An 11,047-nucleotide genomic window follows, 5' to 3' on the forward strand; every position below is an offset into this window, starting at 1 on the left:
TGGATGTTAACATAATTCATTTTTCTTATTTAATTATGTAAGCTTTTAATGCCATATATCTAGAAAAACACATTTTCCCTCAGATATTCTGCTTAAAATATCCATGAATAATTTAAGAGATAGTTTAAAACTTTCTGGGTGGTTGGCTTTTTCCCTTCTAATTTACATTTACACTTCTTGTCTTGTACAACTCTTTTTGTTCCTGCCTTGCATTTCCTGTTTGATGATTGTTACGTCTTCATATTTTATATTATCAACATCTATCTATTCTAGCCATATTTCCCATAGTAATTTGGTTTTAATTGCATATTTAAATAAATTTAATGCTCATACATAGCATTTTTATCCAACCTTTAAAACTAAACATGATAGTTTTGTTCTTTATCATTTCCAAAGAAAGAAACCATAGTATTCTACATATGTCATAATTTCCTTGGCCATTCCTTCATCATTGCACATTCTGATTGCTTCCAGTTCTCCTCTCTTGCAAGTTATACTGCAATCACTGGTCTTAAGGATGTATCCTCAACCCCATATTTTGCATTATTTTCACAACAAGAGAGCCCACTAAGTGGGACTGTGAGTGTTGGTCTTTTTGAAGCCTGAGGTAGCTTATACCTCTCAGTCTTGAGCGTCCTGACTCTTGCGGGACCGTGTTAGACTGCCCTCCTTTGGCAGCCGCTGTAACTGCACTGTATATTAGTTCTGGCTTACTTCTGATTAACATTGGCAGCCAGAGCTGCACCAGGTATTCAGTGAGAGACAGCTCTCCTTGTAGTGAGGTGGGTTTCTCTTTATTTCCAGGACCTTCTTTCTTGATGTTTGGCATATTTCATGTACTGAATCTCGGAACCTTTACCTAAATCGTCCCTGAGAGTTGAGACTGACAACACTGCTTGAAGAGAACCATAGAATCTGGACTCTAAGAATAGTTGGGATCATTTATTCTGTAAGATAATTGCCATGTACTTATCTGTATAAATATCCACTCACCACTTTTTACTTTCACACAAAAACTTGAAAAAATTTCTCTTTATTCCCTGGCAGGTGTTAGCCTCATATATCACATGTTGCCTTGGTGCATGAGAAAAGGATTTCCTTACCACCCCAATTAAAGCTGGGGCTCTATTACTGGGAAAGAAGATAGGATGGGTAGTTTGAAACAACCAGCAGCCTCTACTCTCTCATTAGAGTATTTCAAAGTCTACTTATTTGGGTTCTCAGTAGATGTTTGTGAGAGAGCAAACTTGCTTCACCCCACCCAAAGGCACGGACAGCCCTGGACACAGACTGTAAATGAGATAAAATAGTTGGGGTAGGAAATGTCATACTGTAGTCAATGGAAACCATCTCCCTTATAAGGACAAGCATGGCCCATCTGTACCTGACATGTCCTGTTTCACGGAGCTGCCCTTTGTTGAGTCTAGCACAAAGAAGCAGGTATGTGTAATGGAGAGATTCCTGAACTTGGAGTCGAAGGCTGGGGTCCCAGGGCTGCTCTGTACCTAACAAGCTAAATGGCTTTGCTCTAGTCACATGTCCTTCTGAATCATTTTCTTCCTTTGTAAAATAGGGCCTGTAGCATCAATTCTATTCATCTGCTGTAGGGTTAGGGGAGGGTATAAGAACCCAATACGATAATACATGGATACGCAGGCCTGATTATCAATGGGTGAGCACCCACATGGGCCAGGTGCTTACAGCGGTGCTTTTCAGACTCTAACGTGCCTGTGCATCACCTGGGATCTGGTAAATTGCAGATCTGATTCAGCAGTCCTGGTGTGAGGTCTTGTGCTCTGCCCTTTGAAGCTCCAGGTCCAGCTCCCTCTGATGGAACTGGAGGGTGTGGGGTGAGCAAGGTGAGGTCTCAGCCCCAGCAGTCCACAGATTCTGTTCCCACCTGGAGAGCTGCACTTTATCAGCCTCACTTCTCAAGCTCATTCTTGACCTCTGTGGAGCGTGTTCACACAGTCCTCACGGACCCGCAGGTGGCCCTTAGGGAAGCTTTTTTCCATGCTTTGGGACTGTGGCCTTGACCTTCATGTCTTTGTTTGGCTGGGCCAAATGGTATCCAGACCATCACTGATGGCCAGGTCATTTTTTAACCTTTATGTGGCAAAATCCTACACTTCAAATAAATGGAAACCTTAAAAATAAACTCATATAAAAATGAAGTGGATAAAGCAAATAAAATATATAAAGTCAGGTTGATTTGCCAATAAATCAATAAAAACCTTGGTAAGACTTTGTGTGGATGGTCCAGTTTTCCCCCCTTTAATTTTTGCAAGGAGATTACATGCAATAGAGCCCCAACCTCAGCCTCAGACCCCATGTTCTGAGACCATTTCTGGGCCAAGGCAGGAAGGGCAGAAATAGGGATTTTTGTTTCGCTAGTGTCACAAAACTGGCTTGATATTTAAAATTATGCTAAATTTTTCTGATTATGAAAACAATATGTACTTATTTAAAAGTGAAGCTGGGAGAATAGAAAAAGTAGAAAACAAGTCCCTCATGATTTCATTTTTGAAAGGCAATCATTTCAAATATTTTGATGTCTTGACATGTTTTTTTCTCTTTAAAATTATGTACATATAGACACAAAACAATAGACTGCGCCACACGGCTTGGGGGATCTATTTCCCCAACCAGGGACTGAACCCAGGCCGCAGCAGTGAAAACGCCGAGTCATAATCACTGGGCCACCAGGGAATTCCATAAAATAACAGGCCAATAGCACTGATGAACATAGATGCAAAATCCTCGACAAAATACTAGCAATCCGAATCCAACAATACATTAAAAGGCTCATACACCATGATCGAGTGGGATTTATCCCAGGGATGTAATGATTTTTCAATATCTGCAAAAATCAATCAATGTGATAACACCACATCAACAAATTGTAGGATAAAAACCATATGATCATCTCAATAGATGTGGACAAAACTTTTGTCAAAATTCAACAACGACTTATGATAAAAACTCTCCAGAATGTGGGCATAAAGGGAACATACCTCAACATAATAAAGGCCGTATATGACAAACACACAGCTAACATCATACTCAATGGGGAAAAGCTGAAAATATTTCCTCTAAGATCAGGAACAAGACAAGGATGTTCATTCTTGCCACTTTTATCCACCACAAAATTCTGTATAGACTTCCTCTTTTTACATAACTAGTATCTCCCATGAGAAGTAGGTAGAGAGGTGACTGGGAGATGGGCCAGGAGGGAAGGCAGGTACGAAGCTGGCCCTGTGTAGATTTCTGTGGGGGGAGCCTAAGCCAGTTTGCCAGGGGCCTGATGGGAGGCTGGTAACCAGCCTGAGATCTGGGTACCAACCACACTGCTTCTTCTCTCTGTCTCTACCTGTTATCAATGTGCACAAGTTGTACCTTCAATTTCTTAGCAAAGTAGAGTATCACAGGGGCATTAAACACATGAGTGTTTTCTGTTTAGTCTTCGTGGCAACCCTTGAAGGTGGACACATTTGTTATTCCCATTTTGTAGATGAGGAAACAGAGGCTACAACCTTATGAGTTATTGTGATGATTTTTTCTAAAAGCTGCAATATACATAGGCATGCATGTAAATTCTGGCACACTTTGTGATAATTATGATGAGACTTGATCTAAGGACTGGTGTTTTGGAGGGCTTTGGAGGGTCTCCTAACTCAAAATAGGAGAATAAAAAATGGCCTCTCAGAGGAAAGGCCAAACTGGAAGGGGCTTCATGAAGAGGGTCGGATGGAAAGGGCTTAGCTTCAAGGCATCGTTGTACACTCCTTGGCTAGAATGTAAATTCCTTGTGAGGATGAGTGGGCCATCCACATCCTCTTCACGTTCTTCACAGCTAGACGCTCAAAGTAGGTGTGTTGACCATAATAGCAATACAATCTTCCAGAAGCCAAATCTGGGGCATTGCTAGCCTCAGCAGTGACTTGTGTAAATTACAAACAGACAGTATCTCTAGGTATAGGTGTCAGGTACAAGGAAAAATCTCCCTCCCTCTTGGTGGAGGAAAATTTCCCACCTTAACCCCTGCTCTAGGATCTTTGGCTTTTGGCTTGGCTCGCACTTGCCCCTTGTTAGGTATCTTGTTTTGTGCACCCACATCATACCACTGTCCATCCAGAGTCCTTGGTCATGGTTCCTGGTGCCTGGCCCCTGAATACAGTGACCCTGTCTCTCTTATTCTTGGATCTCTGACATTGGGGAGGAGCAGAAAGTGGGGGTCCCATTGGCATGGAGGAGTAATGACCAACACCAGAGTCTTCCAAGAGTGGGTTATGATGGGGGCAACAGGAAAAATGCTCTCTGAAGGCCCAAAGTGCCTGAAGGGGGTGGGAAAAGAGTGACTCTGAAGATAAGAAAGGCAAGTCGAGACACCCAGAGAAACCAGCTTCTGCTCCTTCCAGAGATGCCCAGGGCAGCCTTGCTTAACCACATGCCCCTTCCTGTACCATAACAATAACTTCAGGGAAAATAAACTTTATTTGTCCCTCATTATTGTCATGTGTCTAATAAATTACATATAATTCCAGCACTCCTTCCTAATAGCAATTAGAATAAACAATAAGAATCATTTCAGTTGCTTGACAATTAAGGTTCTAATGAGTGAAATGGAAGTCGTATGATGAGGATTTGGACAATTCATTAGTTGGAAGCATAAGCACTGTTAAAAAAACGAATGAAGTCTTTAGCTAAATTATTCAAAACAAAACAAAAAAAATTGGACAGATGCCAGAAATAGGCCATATTCTTTACATTAGAGGAAAAAATATGCTGAGAGAAACTCTAAAAAGGATATAGGAACCCAAAGGAAATGCAGGAGTGGAAATGATCTGCCTCTTTGGCTCCTTCCTCTGTCTCTTTCTTTTAATCGAGGTATAGTTTCCTATAGTGAAATGCACACATTTTATCAAGGTGTACAGCTCCATGAATATGTACACACATATACAGACCTGTGTAACCACCACTGAAATCAAGAACTAGAACTTTTCCATTATTCCAGAAAGTTCTGTCGTGCCCCTTTCCAGGTAATCGGCACCCGCAGAAGCACTGATCTGCTTTATAGTGAGCTGCTTTCTATCACTGTAAGTTAGTTTGCCTGATCTAGAACTTCATCAAAATGGAACCACAGATTATTTAGTGTTTGGTATCTGGTTCCTTTCACTTAACATAAAGCCATGTTGTTGCCCCTATCAGCAGATCATCCCTTTTTATTGCTGAGAGTGATTCTGTGGTATGAATATACCACAGTTTGTTCATCCATTCTGTTGACAGACATTTGGATTATTTCCAGCTTTGGGCTATCATGAATGAATCTGCTTTGAGCGTTCTTGTTGCATACACGTTTTTTGGACATCAACACTCCCCCGCAGGAGTGGAATTCCTGTGTCACCGGGTGGGCTATGATTCGTTTCATTGCCATATGATTTTTTTAGCTAGTTCTTTTCTTTTCTTTCTTTTTTTAAATCATCATCTTATAAATGTTAATTGTTCACTTCAGACTTTACCCACAGGCAAAAGTCACAAAATTTAGAGTAATTTCATATCGTTTTGATTTCCTCCTGATCAGTTCAAATCTCATTTTAACTAAGGAAAAACTGATGAATGTGTCAGTCTTGTGTACATCACGTTTTGCCTGTGTATCTCATCTGAGAGTTCAAAGTTAAGAAATAAAAGATGTTGGTTTACTCAGCAAATACTAATGGGAAGGCAGAAATAACCCAGGGATTGAGCAGAACCTGCTTTCTCCGAGGAGAGGAGCAGTCTTGCGGGAACCTCCCACCGCCCGGCTGAGGCCGCCGCCTCGGGCTGCCTTGCTGAGCGGCGCCACCTAGCGTCGGCCGGGAGCAGTGCCGGGCATGCTCAGCTCCTCTTTCCTCCTGGTTTGTGATAATCACCCAGTGTCTTGGCGACATATTTTGCCAAAAACCAGAGAGTTCTTTTCAGCCTCCTTGGCTTTAATCGTGCACAGTTCCCGACCCCTCTGGAAAGGGCCCCTGTTGAGTCCTTGGCCCCCAGTCCTCGCTGTACCTTTATTCAGCCTCTTCTCCCTGCAGCCCCAAGAGGATCGCCACCATGGACAGCACCCAGAGCTGAGCAAAACTCAGCGCGCTCCCTTCCACACACACCCCCTACCCTCCCCCACTCCTTCCCGGCCCAGTCCTTCCACTGTCCCTCCCCCATCCTCCGAAAATCTCTGCTAAGGTGGTCTCACTTTGAAAGTCCTTCAGGGAAGCCAGAAAGGGAACTGACACTTACTGGGAATCTCTTGGATTAGGTGTGCCTAGTGGTGAGGCGCTTTATATTTAATGTTCCAACAAACCTGTGGGGCAGCTATTAATATCCCATTTTATAAATGGGGAAAGTGGGATGTAGAGAGGTTAAGTACTTTTTTTCAGGTCACACAGCGGTTCTGGAAAGAACCATATCTCAAACTCATCACTGGCTTTTCTGTCCAGTACTATAGCACTTTTCGGTCCAGTGTTCCCCCTACTTTATTTACTCTCTCCTCCCCCTCCCCCTTTCACATCTTGTCCTGCTCTCCTGGGATGCTCATAAACTGCCACTCTTTCTCCTTCAGATGCCACATGTCACGTGGTTGTAAGGAACTCTAGCTGGCCCTTACAGAGGTGGCCTGGTCTCCTAGCCTGCTGTCCTAGGTATCCCTGAGAGGCCCCGCCCAATCGAGGGCATGAGCAGATTTCCGCCAATCTCCCCTGTGACCCAGGGCTCATTGCTTGTGAAAAAAAGAAACTTTTTGGGATTTGAGATGCTTTTTTAATACTTTAACTCCATTCTCCCAGGAAGTGATGCTTGTGATGAAGCAAATAGAAAAAAAAAAATTAGAGCCAGAAGTGTTCTTGAAATTCACTCAGTTCTGGTGCTGCAGTAATGAGGGAGGAGGAGCTTGTCTTAGGGGCTTTTCCAGCATGATTAGTGATGCTGATAACAGAGCCAGGATGGGTTACCTCATCCTCTGCGGCTCAGGGGCTCTCCCTGTATGAAGAGGGACACACAGGGTGTCCACAGGGGGTGTAAAATATATAACATGATTGGAGGAAGGTACTGGTTTGGGGTTGGAGGGAGGGTAGCAAGATACACACAGACAAAAAAGAAATTTGAGGGAAACAGTCACCTGTCCAAGGGGCCTTGAGAGTCAACAGGTGTGTCCTTGACCAATCAGTGTAGAGACACTCTATTATAGGTTCATTGGTGTCCCCTCAAATTCAACCCCCAGCACCTCAGAATGTGACCTCATTTGGGGATAGGGTCCTTATAGGGGAAAATCAGGTCAAAAGGAGGTCATTAGGGTGGGTCTTAATCCAATATGACTGGTGTTATAAAAAGACGGAAGTTGCAGATCGACAGGTACTCAGGGAGAGCGTCACGTGATGATGAAGGCAGAGGTCAGGTGATGTTTCAACAAGCCACGATGCTAAAGGTGGCCAGCAAGCCACCAGAAGCAAGGAGAGAGGCCTGGAACAGATTGTCCCTCACAGCCCGTAGAAGGAACCAAGCCTGCCGACACCTTGATCTCAGACTTCAAGCTTCCAGAACCATAAGACAATATATTTCTGTTGTTTAAGTCCCCTAATCTGCAGTACATTTTTCCCACAACCCTAGGAAATGAATACATACTCTACTGTGTTCCAGGAGGTGATGAAGACAGTGACTAGCTCTTGTGTGGAGGACTTTGTGCTGGTTATTAACCTCTATGTCCGTGAGGAACTGTTATGCGTTTGCTAAAGATTGCAACCCCTTTCCTCATAAATTGGAATTGTTCCCACCTGGAAATGACCCTGATGCCACTATTAGAAAGGTTCATTTTTTTGTCTGCCAAACCATTCAGGTGGAAGAGAAATAACCTATATTTTCAGGGTCAGGACTAAGGAGAGGGAAGTGAGGCACCTGGGGCATAAAATTAAAGGAGGCTCTGCTCTCAAGTATTGACTGTGCACCTGATCTGGGACTCTGCACCCCCCTTAAACTATGCACCCTACGTGGCTTCTTCGCCTTCCCCTAGTCCAGACCCTGTGCATTTGTACTTGGAGCCAGAGAAGATAATAGGTATAAAGGGTGTCTAGAAACTGATATGTGATTGCCGGAACTGCGGTCACAAAACCTAAAATGATTATAGAAAATCTTCTGCACAATGTCTTCATTTCTCTGAGGTTTTTCCATTTGCATGGCTGTGCACAGCATTGCTGTCAGGATTTCATATTTGGTGGTTCTCAGATGACGGTTTGGGGAGAATTCAGGCAGAATACATCAGCAAATGAGTTCTGATTTCATGAACTCAAACTGACTTTGTAATGATGCTAGGAGGGCAGGACGGGCTGCAGCCTCCCTCAGGGATAGCCAAAGTGGACAGAGCACTAAGGACAATTATCTTCCATATGGCAGGACCAAGCCAGATGACAGAAGTTTTCTTTTAACTCTCAGTGAAATATCTACTCTCCTAGAAATTTCAGATGAGACACCTAACCCTGCACCTTTGAGCTGGGCTGAAGATGTAGCGCATAAAATTACAGGACACCCAGTAAAATTTGAGTTTTAGATAAGTAATGAATAATTTTTTTAGTATAAGTATGGGTCATACTTACACAAAATGTTGCATGGGCCATACTTACACAAAAACTATTTATTGTTTATCTGAGACAGATGTAACTGAGTATCCTGTATTTTATCTGCCAACTCTATCTGGATTATGTGTAAGGTACTGACCTGGACTGATTGTTGGTATTTTAAGTGCACTATAGTATGATGAGATATGAAGGGTTTCTGCTGGTGAAAGTTTTGGCCCCCTTCTCTTGGGATTTAAATTATTCCAGGTCTAAAAAGTGGCCATTAATCTTGGTAGATCAAGTGCCTCTAATTGTTTAGGCAGGCATGTTTCACCTGGAAGAATTCAAACCAGGATTTTTAGAATACAGCAGAGCTACATTTGTTGGTGACATAAAGAAATGGGGGTGGAAGAACTGCCTGTTTGATTTGGAATTTAAATGTGGTCCAGCTTCAGAGACAAGTCTTTCATGATTTAGAGCTGTTTCCTTGAGGCTTTCTCCAAGGGTTAGTGTTCAGAAACTGGTTTTGAATGTAAATTAAACTTTCTTTAAAGTATAGCTTGTTCTTAATAATTGTCCAAGCAATGTGGCTAAGAAGAAAGTCCTCACGACAGCTGTGATTTGGACGATGTCTTTGGCAAGTCTGCAGGACAGAGGAAGCCAGGGTCCTCTTCTTGGGAGAGTTCCTCACTGTCCCTCTATCCACACATCCATCTCTCCATCCATCTGCCAAACACCTGGTCTGGGCACATTGAGAAGAGAAAGAAAAACAATACAGTTATATTCTTCAAGGAGCTCACAATCTCTTAGAGAAGAGAGGCATGTAACTAGACCATTATAATAAATTGTGCCTCTGCTGTGCTAGAGATGGGCACAGTAGATTATGGAAATACCCAGATGCAGGATTTGATTTAGGTACAGGAAGGGAGAGCCAATTTTCAGGAGGAACTGATGCCTTAGTAAATCTGTAAGGATGAATAGGAGTTACTTAGCCAAGGGCTATATTTGGAAGGTTGAGGCAGGACTCATTGGTCATTTTCTGGATCGAGACACTGGGGGAAGGTGGGGGGAAGACTTAAAGGTGACACCTACATTTCTAGCTTAGCACATGGCCAGAAGGTGAACACAGCTGGGGAATTAGGCTTGGACCTTCAAAGTAGTCACTTTTAGAAGAAGTGAGTAACTAGACCACGATGAATATTGGGAAAACTTTAAAATGTTCAGTCTCTGTGAGCTTGGGAGATTCCACATTAATCCACAGGAAAGGTTACCTCGGGGCTTCCCTGGTGGCGCAGTGATTGGGGGTCCGCCTGCGGATGCACGGCATGCGGGGTCGTGCCCCGGTCCGGGGGGATCCCGCGTGCCGCGGAGCGGCTGGGCCCGTCGGCCATGGCCGCTGGGCCTGCGCGTCCGGAGACTGTGCTCCGCGGCGGAAGGGGCCGAAGCGGTGAGAGGCCCACGTACCGCAAAAAAAAAAAAAAAAAAAAAAAAAAAAAAAAAATTAATTAATTAATTTAAAAAAAAAAAAGAAAGGTTACCTCTACTTTCTGGCAACCAAGACACAGAAGTGTTGATTATTTACAAGTCCTGTATCACTTTTAAAGGTTTCCTTTTCTTTCATTTGAATCCATAGTAATAAAAGTAGAGCATATCTATGCAATGGCAGGCCAAATAGAATAGATAGAGGAAAAGGAAGGCTGGCTATGTGGTCCAGCTCAGTGTAGAGGGTGCTGCTTTCAAAGAGATGCCCAGAGAACTTGATGAATCAGTAAAGCATGACATATTTGCCTTCAAAATTGGACTGCATCACTGAGTGGCACACTGCAGCAAAATAGGTGATACGGAGCTCCATAGATTGTATTTTTGGGCAAAATGTACTAGATGAGCTACAGATTGTATTTTCCATGTCTTCATGACTCATGTTTTCAATTACTAATAGTTGGGGACAGTTCTCACTGGAACAGATATCTTCTATAATTTTTAATACAAAATTAGTCATGTAGATTTCCTGGGACTTGATGTTTTATTAAGTCTCTCTGTCTCTCTTTTCAGAGGAGAGCTGTGTGCTGTGCACTCCTAAAATATTTTTTTTTAAGTGAGATGTGCATTAAAAGTGAAGTGGACTGGTTTCTGCCCAGAATTCAAACAAATGCTTTTTCTGGTCAAAAATGATGAAAGGATCTAAAAGACGACCCTTAGATCTGCATGATCAACTATAGAGTGATACTTTTGTTCTACACCAGTGCAGCTTGCAGAACGTTTATTTGGCAATAGATAAAAGTTCACCGTTTTAAGGCAGTTCAGAAACCAAATGTTCCCATAATATGGCAGCTTTCTCACAAAGCAACCCTTGGCTTTGCTGCTTTGGAATCTGTGCTTTTGACAAGCGCAAGCTCTCTTAGATGTGTTAGTGTGTTAGTGTGTGTGTGTGTGTGTGTGTGTGTGTGTGTGTGTGTGCTTGTGTGTGTGTG

This window comes from Physeter macrocephalus, chromosome 11 (genome assembly GCF_002837175.3).
Source record: "Physeter macrocephalus isolate SW-GA chromosome 11, ASM283717v5, whole genome shotgun sequence".
Lineage (NCBI taxonomy): Eukaryota > Metazoa > Chordata > Mammalia > Artiodactyla > Physeteridae > Physeter > Physeter macrocephalus.